Source organism: Hemicordylus capensis, chromosome 4, assembly GCF_027244095.1.
Source record: "Hemicordylus capensis ecotype Gifberg chromosome 4, rHemCap1.1.pri, whole genome shotgun sequence".
Taxonomy (NCBI): Eukaryota; Metazoa; Chordata; class Lepidosauria; order Squamata; family Cordylidae; genus Hemicordylus; species Hemicordylus capensis.
Genome location: NC_069660.1, coordinates 265529933 through 265545044, shown reverse-complemented (window position 1 = coordinate 265545044; position 15112 = coordinate 265529933). Strand labels below are relative to the sequence as shown.

Sequence of the window (15112 nt, the reverse complement as noted above, 5' to 3'; positions counted from 1 at the left end):
CTTTTTCATTGCCCAATCTCATCCTCCTACCTTCTCTCCTTTCCTTCTCCTGCTTGCTTTGGATTTGCTGCTCCCTCACTAGAAAGCAATACTCTCCATGTTCTTTTCTTCATTGATCCCTTTACCTACCTGTAGGGATGTGCAAATAGGTTTGGCATTGAACCTGTTCAGTTTGACAGTCTGATATCAAACCAACCCCCCAACTCCCGGTTTGGTATTGGACTGAAGCCCCCCAGACATTTGATCATAAGCGATCTTAACAATTTTTAAAATTATTATTTATTTTACTCACCCCCTCTGGGAGGCTTCTCCAAGGCTGTGGGGGAGTGTGTGTCTCCGGAGTTCTCCCTTCCCCCTGCCGGCCTCTGTTATGGTAAAAATCACCCAGTCTTGGTGGTCTTCAGCCTGTTTTGGACCTGCCCTGTGTGGCTCTGTGTGGCGGTGGCCATTTTGGAGACCGTCACACATGCCCATTGGGCCTCTGCATGGCAGGGTGAGAAGGCTCTCAAAGGGGGTGAGAGAGAGAGAGAGAGAGAGAGAGAGAAAAGATCGTGAATCCCCATCGAACTGAACTGGGGGAGTTCAAGGGGGTGCAGAACTGAACTGGGCCGGTCAAACCGAACTGGGCCAGACGGTTTGCTGCACACCCCTACCTACCTGTTCTAATGAAAAGGTTGGCACTCTGTCCTCTGATACTGACACTGTTTTTGCCCTCTCCTTTGAAGAAGCACGATCATGCTCGGCACAATCTCACTCAGCACACTCCTTTAAAGGTCGTGGCCAATGGTTACTGCTCTGGAGATGTGCTGATGCCTTGCCCACAGTCTGATGATGTGAGCCCTAGCGAGTTTGCTGGGATGTGGCCTGGGCAGACCAGGAAGAGGGTGGGGCTCCCCTGTCCTAAAAATGGAGGTTGGCAGACTGCAGTTGGATGAACATCTGCAGTGAGATTCATGGTTTGAGAAATTAACAGTGTGTTCGGCAACCTCCGCTTTCACTTTATGTGTGAATGTGAACTATGTTTCATTTTTAGATTGTAAATACTATGGGAACAGGGAGCCTCTCTCTCTCTCTCTCTCTCTCAATCTCAGTCTCAATCTCAATCTCAATCTCTCTCTCTCAACTGCTTTGGGAATTTTTGTTGAAAAGTGGTGTGTAGATATTCGTAGATATTCATCATATTTGTATTCTATTTGCATCACTGTGTTACTCTTCTCCATTACCCCCTTAGACCCATCTCAACTTTCATCTTAGATTTTGAAGTTTTTTCTCTTTTTGACATGTTGCCTCTTGGCAATCATGGCCAGTGTAGGTAGGACTCGTGTGTGTGTCTGTGTACAAACAAGCCACAGCTACCTCCTGCTTGTACTTGTCTAGCCCCATCCTGGCTGCCTCTCTGTGTCCACACCCCCATCCCAGCTTTCACTTGATCTGCATGGGCTGGTAATTCATCTGGTTGGGCTGGTCACTCCCTTTATTGGGGATTTCCACCCTGAACATTTCACTTCCCATTAGCCTGCTGTCACTTTTTTCGGTGTGTGTGACTGCAGTCACAAAATTGATTTGTGTCTCCATGCTGCTGATCTTTCATCTGAATATGTGGCTTCCACTTGAGGACTCATCTTCTTTGCCTCTTCTTCATCCCCCCGCTCCCCAAGGTGTTATGCATATCACAAACAAAACCCCTTCCCCAATGTGTGGGGCCCAGGTCAATTGTCACCCTTGCTCTCCCAAAGGCAATGGTGTGCTTAAAAGAATGAGCTTCAGTGTACCTCATTCTATGCTGGACTATGGCCATTATATATTCAAGATGGTGCAAACTGCAATGAATATGAGGCCAACCACAGGGAAGCATCCAAAGTATTGCTATTAAAACTATTTTGATCAATTTGAGTGACTGAGGTTAGTTCACCTATTTCCCAGTAGAAATAAAAGACATGTATAAACAAGGTTCGGATAATTAATAAACAGTGCATCACATTCTCTAGGATCCATGCATCACTGAGGAAATGATAATTATAATGATTCAGGTGACATAAGGTACTGAGTATGATGAACATTCTAGTGTACAAATTCATCAGCAGATAAAAAACATTTTATTGCTACATTTCTAATTGAGACTAACCACTAAATCAAAGTGCAACCAGGGAGCAATTGCAGTAAGTCATTATTACATTTTGTACCTTTAAGTGCAACTCAGGACATTTAGGGACATTGAAGTGCTCCCCCAAGACAATCAAGCCTTTTGATTCCCACTGGGACTGGAAAAAAATACACTTAATGCTGCAACTGCTGACTGCTACACATTGCTAACACTGATTATATAGAAAGGAGAACAGATGCAAAATATAACAGAGCTCTTGTACCTTTAAGAATTGTGCAGAAGGAGCCATTTCAGAAGTGCAGTTTGTCTCACCACTGCCTGAGCTGAAATGTATTTATTTATTAAATTTGTATACCACCCAGCTGACAAATGCCCTCAAGGAGGTTCATAAATTCCTTCTTCTGTAGAAGAACTCTGAATGAGACGGATGACTTCCTTTGCTGCTCATCCTTTCAAAGTGTGTGGTTTATTTCATACCCATAAGCTGTATCCAGCCACTTTTGATGCAAAGCAATGGTAGAGAGAGGGGAATAATTGCTTTCAGTGGGCTCCAGGGACCTCTATAATGTACATACAATCAAAGCAATATTATCTGCAATTGCCCTGTTGCCCACTGCACACTAACTAAAGCATGTACCTAGTCCGCAAGTATGTGTGTGTATATATATGCTCAGGTATGGATTGCAATTCTGAGGTTTCCCAGCGAGCACATATCGGGTTCCAACCTGCATTGTTGATCTTTCTGTGTTAAGTTAGTCAAATAAGGCCTACATACAAAGACAGGGTCTGATCCAGATGTACATGCACATAGAAGCTAGGGCCCCAGCCAAAGGTGATAGTATTAAATCAGAGGTGAGGCAAGGCTGGTCACTGCCCTCACATCATCTTCTTCAGAGTAGCAGGAGGGAAAGAGCAAAGAGCAAGCTGTTATCCAGTCACTAGAACCCACCCCCACACCCCCAGGGGCCTAGGGACATTCCCTTCCTCTGAACCTGAAGGGCTACAGAGGGCTCTCCCCCACACACTTGAGGACTTGGGGAAGGGAGTCAGGGGCAAGTTTTGTCGGGGGCAAATGTAAGAGAATGCCTTCTACGCTATGAACCACACTTCCCATGGAGATCATCAGGAGAGGTTCACCTGCTGTTACCACTGGCTTGTCTGGTGGTTACTCAGGGATGGGCCTTCTCCATTGCTGCCCTGAGGCTTTGGAACACACTTCCTGCTGAAATAAGAGCCTCCCCACCTCTTACAACTTTTAAAAAGGCAGTCAAGACACATTTGTTCCCTCAGGCTTTTAATTAGATATTATTTTAATTGTGTTTTTAAGAGTTTTAACTTTTTAAGTTTTAATGTTGTAATGTTTTAACCATTTTATTTGTTGTTTTTATTGTTTTGTTGTAAACCACGCAGAGACTTGTGTTTTGGGCAGTATACAAATGTGTTTCAATACATACATACATACATACATACATGCATAAATTTGGATCATTTTTCTCACTTTTTTTTTGCCACTGCTGTGCGGCAGGGATGGTGGTGGCCAGCAGGGTGTGTGGGCACTTGAGGGGAGACGGCAGTGGCAAGAGCTCCTTCCTTGAGCCCTCCTGCCTCCCAAATGAGAGGTCAGGCCGTTTTCATCCCATTTCAGGCCTCTGCATGCGCGTGCTCAAAGAGTCCCAAAATGGGCCGAAAATGGCCTGACCTCTCATTTGGGAGGCAGGTGGGCTCAAGGAAGGAGCTCTTGCCACCTCCTCCACCTCCCTGGTCTCTCCCTTCAAGTGCCCACCACCCACCAGCCGCCCCCATCTCTAGTACCATCCCTGCTGTTCAGCGGTGGTTGAAAAAAGTTTTTTTTAAAGATTTAACTTGTGCGATGGGGCTCTGGGGAGACCTCTCAGAACATTTGGAGGCCCCCCCAGAGACAGGAGGCCATGGACCAAATCTGCAAGGTCCATGTCTAAGTCCGCCTCTGGTTATAGCTATGACCCTGACATTAATTATCTTTTCTGAAGCAGGAGAGACTAAATCCAGGTCCCTGCTCTCTTTTCTGAACCAAGGCAGGAGTGAATGATGCTGATAAGTCTACACACCCTCAAATGCTAGAATATGCTAAGAATGATGCCCTACATCCAGACTAGTGTCATTCTAGCATGCTGGTGTAAGGATGTAGAACAATCTTGTTGCACAACGGAAGGAATGTCTCTTCCAGACCACCCTAGGCTCCTTGGAGGAAGATCAGAATGTTATAAAAACAAACAAAAAACAAACAGTTCTTGCGCTAGTGTAAGATGTTGACATATTGCACAACATGTTTCAGAACCTTTTGCGCAATGCATTGTGCAATGCATTGCACAGCACTGTGTATGTCCTGGAGACGGTCTTCTGCTAGTGATTGTGTAACATCATGGAGCACTACAAACCACCTAGAGGCATGTTTCTTCTTGCACTGAACAAGGACAACACTAGTCTGGATGTAGGTCATCATGGGTAGAACATGTTTCCTTATACAACTTGGGATATACAGACACGCTCTTACCTAGAGTTGAGCAAGGGTGTTCGACTATCAAGGTGTTATGGTTGTAGAGGTAGTTAAATGCCATTCTATAATTGAATAGCACTTGATCCCCTAGTGATGGATAATTATAGGCCAGTCTTCAATCTCCCATGGTTGGGTAGTGACTGACCAGAGAGGGTAGTGACTGACCAGCTCCAAGCAGTCTTGGAGGAAACTGATTATCTAGATCCATTTCAAACTGGCTTTAGGGTGGGCTATGGGATTGACATGGCCTTGGTAAGCCTGATTTATCTTCACCAGGGAGTTGTGTGACTCTGCTAGTTCTTTTGGATTTCTCAGTGGGTTTTGATCATTGATCATGGAATCCTCCTGGATCGCCTGAGGGATTTGGGGATAGGAGGCACTGTTTTACAGTAGTTCTACTCCTATCTTTCAGGTAGATTTCAGCTGGTGGCACTTGGTCATAGTTGCTCTTCAAAACAGAAGCTGATATATGGAATCCCTCAGGGCTCTGTTCTATCACCAATGCTTTTTAACATCTACATGAAACCACTGGGCGACGTCATCAGGGAATTTGGTGCTGGGTGTTATCAATATGCTGATGACACCCAAATCTATTTCTCCTTGTCATCAGGAAATGGCATTAGCCCTTTAAATGTCTGCCTACAGGCAGTAATGGGCTGCATGAGGGATAATAAACTGAAGCTGAATCCAAGCAAGATGGAGAGGCTGATCATTGGGGGTTGTAATCTGCAAGACGGGTTAGAATTTCCTGGTCTGGATGGGGTTACACTCCCCTAGAAAGAACAGGTTCATAGCTCTTGGATTTGGATCTCACCCCGGTGTCTCAAGTTGAGGCTGTGGCCAGGAACGCTTTTTACCAGCTGCGATGGATTTGACAACTCTGCTCATTCCTTGAGGAGAATGTCCTGAAAACAGTGGTGTACCAGCTGGTAACTTCCAGGTTGGACTATTACAATGTGCTATATGTAGGGCTGCCTTTGTACATAGTTTGGAAACTTCAGTTAATTCAACTCTAGAGTCTGTTGCTGGTGTCTATCTTATGTTTCGTTTTAGATTGTGAGCTCTTTGGGGACAGGGAGACATTTTGTTTGTTTATATCTATGTAAACTGCTTTGGGAACTCTGGTTGAAAAGTGGTATATAAATATTCATCGTATTCATATTCGTAAATGCAGCAGCCAGATTTGTGTCTGGGGTATCCCGGAGAGACTGCTTGTTTTTGAACAGTTGCACTGGCTGCTGATATGTTTCTGGGCATTGTCTTGAAAGCTCTACATGGCTTAGGTCTTAGTTACCTGAAAGAGCACCTTTCTCTACAAGATCCCCTCTACTTATTAAGTTCACCAGGAAGGATTCATCTTTGGGTGGCACCAGTTCATCTGGTGGTAACCTGGGATCGGGCCTTCTCAGTTGCCACCCCTAAGTTGTGGAATGCGCTCCCTGTGGATATAAGAGGACTGTCTTCCTTGGAGGCCTTCAGGAGAGCCTTAAAGACTCATCTCTTCAGCCTGGCTTTTAATGATATCTCCTTTTAGCCTTAATTTTAATTAGATTTAATCTGGTTTAAGTGTTTCTTGATTTTAATTGTTTTATTCTGTGTTTTTGATTTTAATATAAACCGCCCTGAGCCACTTCAGGAAGGGCGGTATATAAATTGAATGAATGAATGAATGAATGAATATAAATAAAAATAACTTACTCTTGGAGAAGTCTTGTTTTCTTTGTTTTATGGCAGAATTACATGCCCCTGTGAACATTCTTTTATCTGTGAAACAATGGCACAGGGGAGCCACATCTGAATGTGGCAAATGAGATTCTGATAATGCCCTCTTTAATAAACAAGGTTAAAGAAATGCAAACATAACTCTTTTTAGTTCCTTGGAGCAGATATTTGTGCAGAGATTCTGCTATCTTCTTTCACTGTGGAGGAACCAGTCCTCTTTTTGAAGTGTGTGTTATGTTTAAGGAATTGATAGAGATGGATTTATTATTTTTTCCTAGCTTTCTACATAAAAATGCACTCAGAGCAGCATACAATAAACACATTGGTCCAAGTCCTAGCAATCATTACAAGAAAACAATACAACAAAAGCAGCAGTAAAACAATACAAAGCCAATTTAAACCAGCAGTTGTTAATCCTGTCTGCCTGAATAAAAAACATCTGCCTAGCCAATCTAGGAGTGGGAAGGAAGGCAACCTATGAGGTCACTCCTGGAAGGGCATTCTGTTAACTGTGGTGCCATTAGTAGCCCTTTCTCTGGTTCTCAATAGCCATCTCAAATGGAGATAGGCCAGAGAATGTAGTGCAGTTGGGGTAAAGGTAAAGTGTGCCGTCAAGTTGATGTCAGCTCCTGGCGCCCACAGAGCCCTGTGGTTGTCTTTGGTAGAATGCAGGAGGGGTTTACCATTGCCTCCTCCCACGCAGTATGAAATGATGACTTTCAGCATCTTCCTATATCGCTGCTGCCCAAAATAGTTGTTTCCCATAGTCTGGGAAACATACCAGTGGGGATTCAAACTGGCAATCTCTGGCTTGCTAGTCAAGTAATTTCCCCACTGCACCATTAAGTTTATACCACATAAAATAGGACCCCTTGGGACCCCTCTGCTTTTGTACATCACAATGGCCTTGATAAATCACGGTTTCTGTGCCTCAGTTTTCCTTTAAATCGTTATTTGCTGGAGCTGCAACTGAGGGAAGAGTTTTAGAAAGCACTTTGTGGGAGAAAGCAATGGTAAACCATTCCTGTTTTCTACCAAGAAAACCACATGGCTATGTGGTCGCCAGGAGTCAACACTGATTATTATTGGTTATTGCCTTTAAAGCCCTGAATGGCTTAAGTCCAGGTTACCTGAGGGAGCATCTTTCTCTACAGGATCCCCACCACTCCTTGAGATAATCAGGAGGGGTCCGTCTTCAGGTGCCACTGGTTCATCTGGTGGCGACCTGGGATAAGTCCTTCTCTGTTGTCGCCCCTAGGTTAGGGTTAGCATGTGGAACATGCTCCCTATGGATATAAGAGGTTGTCTTCCTTGGAGGCCTTCAGAAGAGTCTTAAAGTCCCATCTTTTTAGCCTGGCTTTTAATGATATCTAGTTTTAATGTTATCTAGTTTTAATTGTAATTTTAACTTGCTTTTAATTAGTTTTTTATTTTAGTTTTTGTGTATTTTTGATTTTAGTGTAAACCACTCTGGGCCACTTTAGGAAATGTAGTATACAAAATAAATAAATAAATAAATATGTGCATCCTGACCCTATCCCTGGTTTTAGCCGCGATAGTGGAAGCAGCTATCAAAATGGCCTCTTTTGCTTCTGGACCCTTCTCTGCTATATGGGGGGCTCACAGCATGCAGCACAAGATGCTGCCCTGAAGCAGCATGTGGATATCATTATTATTATTCCCCAGCACTGGCTACTGTTGCCTGTTCATCTGAATGCTGGAGTTGAGGGCTGAGATATCCTCTCCCCTCCCTTGCTGGTCCTGAAAAGAATTCTGCATGATGCATTTGTGTAATCCGGGATTATTCCAAGGGCTAGCAGCTACACACTCCCAAATATTACTCCCCCACCCACCAGACTGGAACTGTACAGCAAAGTGTCAGACAATATAGTCATAATATATTATATCCTACAGGTTGAATTAATTATTTTAAAAGGTCTCCATTGTTTAAAGAAGCCTCATTCACTCACTTCTCTACCCCGGAACAAGCTGTAGGAGCCAGTACAGCCAGGGTGATAGGAGACTCATCAACTACCTTAATTATATTAATTTATTTGCTTCTATAAGTCAACAGTAAAGGATCCAGCAGTCAAGAAATATGCTGCAGACTAGCACTTGGTAGGGTTGCAATGAAGGCCTTGGAAAGGATATTTAAATGCTGTGACGTGTCTATACCTACAAAATTTAGAATAGTTTGGACAATGGTTTTTCCCATAACACTCTATAGATACAAAAGCTGGACTTTGAAGAAGCAAGACAGAAAAAGTATTGAGGCTTTTGAACTTTGGTGCTGGAGAGGACTTTTGAAGATATCATGGACAGCCAGGAAAACAAACAAATGGATCATAGAACAAATCAATCCAGAATTTTCACTCGAGGCACAAATGACCAGGCTCAAACCATCATACTTCAGACACATTATGTGAAAACCCTGCTCCCTTGAAAAGTCCATAATGCTGGGAAAAGCTGAAGGAAAGAGAAGAAGAGGATGACCAGCAGCAAGAAGGATGGACTCGATTACGACAGCAATGAATGCACCACTGAGAGACCTTAAAGGCCAAGTTGAAGACAGATAATCCTGGAGAGAGTCTATCAATGTGGTCGCTAAGAGTCGACGGCACTTAATCAATAAGTATTTAATGTATAACAAAATCTTTCCTCCTCTAATAAGGTTAGTTGCCATCCCTTTGCTCCCCCAAACTAGTTGTTCTAGGGTTGCTCCTGTGTGCAATGTCAGGGTTTCCCCCTGTCCTGGTGCTGGCATGGCAGCATCAATGATTGCAGCTCTGGCACTGAGGATAAGGCCAGATCCCAAAGCCAGAACAAAGGGAGAGGGAGCCGCTACACAGAGTAAAGGACTTGGGTTCAAGCATGCCAAGTAAAGATTAATGGGTATCTTTCTTCTGTTTAAACTATCTTTGTTCTCCCTCCTGACCCAAAGCAATCAACACCAGCTTATGAAAATTACAAACTTCTAACAGTAAAGCCGAGCTCTCTGCATTCCTCCAGAAAGCACAGGAAGAGCTATTCAGAGCTCACAATGAGGCCCAATTTCTAGATATGCTCAATGACTGTGCCCTAGAACATGGAACCAACCAGAGAGAATCTGATCTTGGATTTAATCCTGAGTAGTGCCCAGGACCTGGTGTTGAGATGTGAGTATCATGGAAACTTTAGGGAACAGTGACCATGGTGTGATCATATTCAGAATATATGCAAGGAGAGGATTGCCAAGGAAGTCTACACACATACTTTGAATTTCAGAAGAGCAAACTTCTCTAAAATGAGGAGTTTGGTGAAAAGAAAACTGAAAGGGAAAATCCAGAGAGTCACTTTGCTCCAGAATGCATGGAATTTATTTAAAACCGTAATAATAGAAGCCCAGTTAGAATGTATACCAAAAAGGAGGAAATGTACCACCAAGTCCAGAAGGATACCAGCATGGTGAAAAATTAAAGTCAAGGAAGCTATAAAGAGGAAGAGTAATTCTTTCAGAAATTGGAAGTCCTGCCCAAATGAAGAGAACAGAAAGAAACACAAACTCTGGCAAAAGAAATGCAAGGAGACCATAAGGGAGGTGAAAAGAGAGACTGAGGAACATTTAGCTAAAAACATCAAGGGGAATAACAATAAAGAAGTTTTATTCTTTATTCTGCTGGACTAATTTCCTCCCTGGCAGCTTTCCTGCTTCTGATGTATTTAAAGAATATATCAGAAGCAGGAAAGCTGCCAGGGAGGAAATTGGTTCATTAGATGATGAGGAAGTGCAAGCGATTATTAGGGGGAATATGGAGATTGCAGAGAAGCTAAATGAGTTCTTTGCATCTGTCTTCATGGTGGAGGATACTGAGCACATACCTGTGCCTGAACCGAGCTTCTCAGTGACAGAGGCTAAGAACTGAGTCAGATAGAGGTGACGGATGATCTAAATTGTCTGAAAAAATTAAAAATTAACAAATAGCCCGGGCCAGATGGTACCCACCAGAGAGTCCTTAAAGAACTCCAATGTGAAATTGCTGACCTCTTTGCACAAAAATGTGTAACTTATCCCTACAACGAAGTTCTATACCAGAGGACTGGAAAGTAGCCAATGTAAAACCAATTTTCAAAAAGGGATCCAGAAAATTACTGGCCAGTTAGTTTAATGTCTATGCTGGGCAAATTGTGGAAAGCATTCTCAAAGATAAATTTGTTAAACATATAGAAGAACGGGGCCTGCTGAGAGAGAACCAACATGGCTTCTGCAAAGGTATATCTTGCCTCACCAAACTTTTGGAGTTCTTTGAGAGTATCAGCAGGCGTGTGGATAAAAGGTGACCCAGTTGACATAGGGTATTTGGACTTCCAAAAAGCTTTTGTCAAAGTTCCTCATCAAAGATTCTTGAGAAAACTTAGCAGTTATGAGATCGAGGACTGGTTCATGTGTGGATTGGAAACTGGTTGAAGGACAGGAAACAGAGGGTAGGAATAAATAGTTCTGTAAATTGAGGGAAGTAAGAAGTGGGGTCCCCCAGGGAACTGTACTGAGACCAGTGCCTTTTAATTTATTCATATAAGATCTAGAAGTTGGGGCAAGCAGCAGAGTGGCCAGATATACAGATGACACCAAACTATTTAGGGTAGTGAAATCCAAAACAGATTATGAGGAACTCCAAAAGGATCTCTCAAACTGGGTGAATGGGGAACAAAATGGCGAATGCATTTCAATGTTAGCAAGTGTAAAGTGATGCATATTGGGGCAACCTCCCCCTCCCAACTTCAAATATACGCTGATGGGTTCTGAGCTATCAATGACTGACCAGGAAGTTTTTCACACATGGGTCTATGCCTCAGGGTATCTGAAGAGCGAATCTGCTTCGCAGCAGATTCGAGGCATTTTAATTTGAGGGATTAGATGGACCATTCACATAGCTATCAGCACCTCCTTTGCATAGCCATCAGCACCTTCATCAACACCTTCGGAGAAAGTAGAAGCCCCAGAGGTTTTTTCCAAAAGCTGCTGGAAATAGAGGATTTTTTTTACCCCGGACATAACTTGGGCTAAGCCAGAATTCTCAGCCTCCCTTCCGAGAGAAACAAAGCCCTGACTGTCCTGGTCCTTGATAGCCCGCAGGAAGGTTGAGTTAAATACAGTGAATATGTGGACTGGCACACTCCATTCAGGAGTGGATTCAGGGGGAAAGCCCTGTCTGTAAAATCTCCAGGAGAGGAACCTTGGTGTAGTGGTGGGCAGCTCGTTGAAAGTGTCAACTTAATGTGCAGCAGTTGTGAAAAAGGCCAGTTCCTCAAGGCTCTGTACTTTCTCTAATCCTCTTTAACATCTACATGAAACCTCTGGGAGAGATCATCAGGGGATTTGAAGCGGGGTGTTATCAATATGCTGATGACACCCAGATCTACTTCTCCATGTCAACTTCTTCAGAAGGTGGCATAATTTCCCTAAATGCTTGCCTGGAAGCAGTAATGGGCTGGATGAGGGAGAATAAACTGCAACTGAATCCAGATAAGACGGAGGTACTTATTGTGCAGGGTCAGAACTCTAGAGACGATTTTGATCTCCCTGCTCTAGACGGGGGTCACACTTCCCCAAAAGGAACAGGTTCACAGTCTGGGAGTACTTCTGGATCAACACCTCTCCCTGGTATTTCAGGTTGAGGCGGTGGCCAGAGGGGCTTTCTATCAGCTTTGGCTGATACGCCAGCTGTGTCCGTTGCTGGAGATGAACGACCTCAAAACAGTGGTACATATGTTGGTAACCTCCAGACTTGACTTCTGCAATGCGCTCTATGTGGGGCTGCCTTTGTACATAGTCCGGAAGCTTCAGTTGGTACAGAATGCGGCGGCCAGGTGGGTCTCTGGGTCATCTCGGAGAGACCACATCATTGTTGATAGACTTACACTGGCTGCCAATAGGTTTCCGGGCAAAATACAAAGTGCTACTTATAACTTATAAAGCCCTAAATGGCTTCGGCCCTGGGTATTTAAGAGAACATCTTCTTCATTATGAGCCCCACCGCCCATTGAGGTCATCCGGAGGGATCCGTCTCCAGTTGCTGCCAGCTCGGCTGGTGGCCACATGGGGATGAGCTTTCTTGGTTGCTGCCCCGAGACTGTGGAATGCGCTCCTGACTGAGATATGATCCTCCCCATCTCTGACAATTTTTAGAAAGCATTTGAAAACCCACCTCTTCACCAAAGCTTTTTCAGTTCTTTAAAATTTGAAGGTTTTAATTTGTGGGTGATTTTGAAATTGTTAAATTGTTTTAAGTTTTTGTATATATTTTAACTTGTTTTATGCTATTGTTAACTGCCCAGAGATTAAAGTTTGGGGTGGTGTACAAATTTGATTAATAAATTAATAAATAATAAATAAATGAAATTCCATGCTTGGAATCATTAGGAAGGGAATTGAAAATAAAACGGCTAATATCATTATGCTCTTATACAAATTTATAGTGGGGCCACATTTGGAGTACTCTGTACAGTCCTACTACTACTATGAATATTTATATACTGTTTTCCAACCAGAGTTCTCAAAGTGGTTTGCACAGAAAAATAAATATACATAAATAAGACGGTCCCTTATCCCCAAAGGGCTCACAGTCTAGAGAAAAATAAGGTCGATATCAGCAATAGCCACTGGAGAGATGCTGTGCTGGGGTTGAATAGGGCCAATTGCTCTCCCCCTGCTAAAAATAAGAGCATCACCATTTTAAAAAGTGTCTCTTTGCTCCGTTAGCAGGGTCACCATACTTCAAGAAGTACATAGAAATGGAGAAGGTGCAGAAGAGGGCAACCAAAATGAAAAGGGGGCTAGAGAACCTTCCTTATGAGGTAAGGCTAAAACACCTGGGGCTTTTTAATTTAAAGGGAGTACTTTTTCCACACAATGCATAATTCACCTATTGAATTTTCTGCTACAAGATGTGGTGAAAGCCACTAGCCTGGATGACTTTAAGAAGGGCTTAGATCAATTCATGGAAGACAAGTCTATCACTGGATACTAGTCTGAGGGCTAAAAGCCACCTGCAGCCTAAGAAGCAAGATTAAATACCAGTTGCAGGGGAGTAACAGCAGGAGAGAGGGCATGCCCTCACTTCTTGCCTGTGGGCTTCCCAGAGACATCTGGTGGGCCGCCCACTGTGTGAAACAGGGTGCTGGACTAGATGGGCCTTGGGCCTGATCCAGCAGGGCTGTTCTTATGTTCTTAGCACATGTATATGTACTCTAGCAGCAGATTGTGCACACAGTTGAAAGGCTGACAGAACAGCCAGAAGAACAGGCTTGGATGCACAGGCTCTCTGCTGTGGCTAACAGATAACCGGAGTCACAACAAAAGTGTCTTTCTCTGAACTGCTCCGTGATGTATGTTGGAGCAAATTGCTTTCTGTTGTTATGCCGAAAAGTTTCCCCCCCATGAAGACACCCTGCCCCCGCTTCTTCTTTTTCTTCTTCATGACAGACTAAAGAACTCATTGGGGCTCTAATGAAAGGCAGACCGCGCTCCCTGTCATGTCAAGAACGGTGCAGTCGGGAAAGTCGACATGATTTCATGGCTAATGATTCACTCGCTAATATCAATGTGGGCTGCAGTGAGGATAACCAAGTTGAGCTGTCTTAGATCAAATGATTCAATTAGGCCAGCTGTCCCTATTTGTCATGGCTCAACTCGCTTTCAAATTACCTTTCCAAAGTGCATACGTGCTTTCGCATAGAACTTAGCAGCTCAACTGTTTTTAAAAAGTGGCTCTTTAGGCATGATTGGGGAAAGTTGCCCTTCATATTAGGCAGAGGTTTCCCTCTCTTAGTAATCATACTAAATAGTTGTTAAATGTACCTTTAAACCCAAACAGTGAGGACTCAAAACAGTCCCTGCCAACTCTTGAAAATCCAAAAGAAGTGGCAAGGTGACACACCTAGCTGTCTGCAGGAAGGAAACCTGCCAGAGTTATCCTGGCTCTCTGGGCATCCTGCATGAGAGGAAAAGGCAGTAAACAGGACTCTGGAGAGCCAGCAAGAGGCTGCTTGGAAGAAGTTACAAGCTGGTGAGATCATCAAAGGGCAACACCTGGGGATGGGGAAGCCAAGACTATAGAAGGAGGTGGGGAAGCCTGAACACTTTATTTCTGAAGCCCAAGGCTGAGTTAAACTCCCTTCTTGGCTCTTGCCTAGAGTAAAGGAAAGTAAAGTGTGCCGTCAAGTTGGTATTGACTCCTGAAGACCACAGGGCTCTGTGGTTGTCTTTGGTAGAATACAGAGGGGTTCACCATTGCCATCTCCCGTGCAGTATGAGATGATGCCTTTCAGCCTCTTCCTATATCACTGCTGTCCAATATAGGTGTTTCCCATAGTCTGGGAAACATACTAGCATAGATTCAAACTGGCAACTTCTGGCTTGCTAATCATCATTTCCCTACTGTGCCTTTAGGTGGTAGGAGTGGGCATTTGGTAGCTCAGGAACTATTGCTAGTTCCTGGGCTCATCTGAAGTAACTCTTCAGACTTTGTGGCCTGCTTCTCCCTTCCTTCTTTCCCAGCCCATCCTGCAAATCTGATTGGCTGGCTGCACCTCATCTTTAATCTCTCTTTGTTTGGGTGCTCAAGGTTACCATCTCACCTATTACTTTCTCTCCAGTTTCTTCTCCCAGAAAGTGACACCTCTTGCTGCTCCTCTCCTGCTCTGCAGCAAAGGTCTCCTGGAATTCAGGGATTTTGATAAACAAATTCTGCCAGTATAATTTTTTGTACAAG

The 15112-nt window shown here is 43.8% G+C and overlaps 1 long non-coding RNA gene across 1 annotated transcript in view; it reads left to right on the top strand.

Moving 5' to 3' along the window:
* Positions 1–15112, top strand: part of LOC128324738 (uncharacterized) — a 52179-nt gene that overhangs the window by 25106 nt on the left and 11961 nt on the right. Inside the window, exons 3-4 of the long non-coding RNA XR_008307067.1 lie at positions 13102–13196; positions 14216–14407. This is a non-coding gene — a long non-coding RNA (uncharacterized LOC128324738). The remainder of the gene's footprint in view (positions 1–13101; positions 13197–14215; positions 14408–15112) is intronic.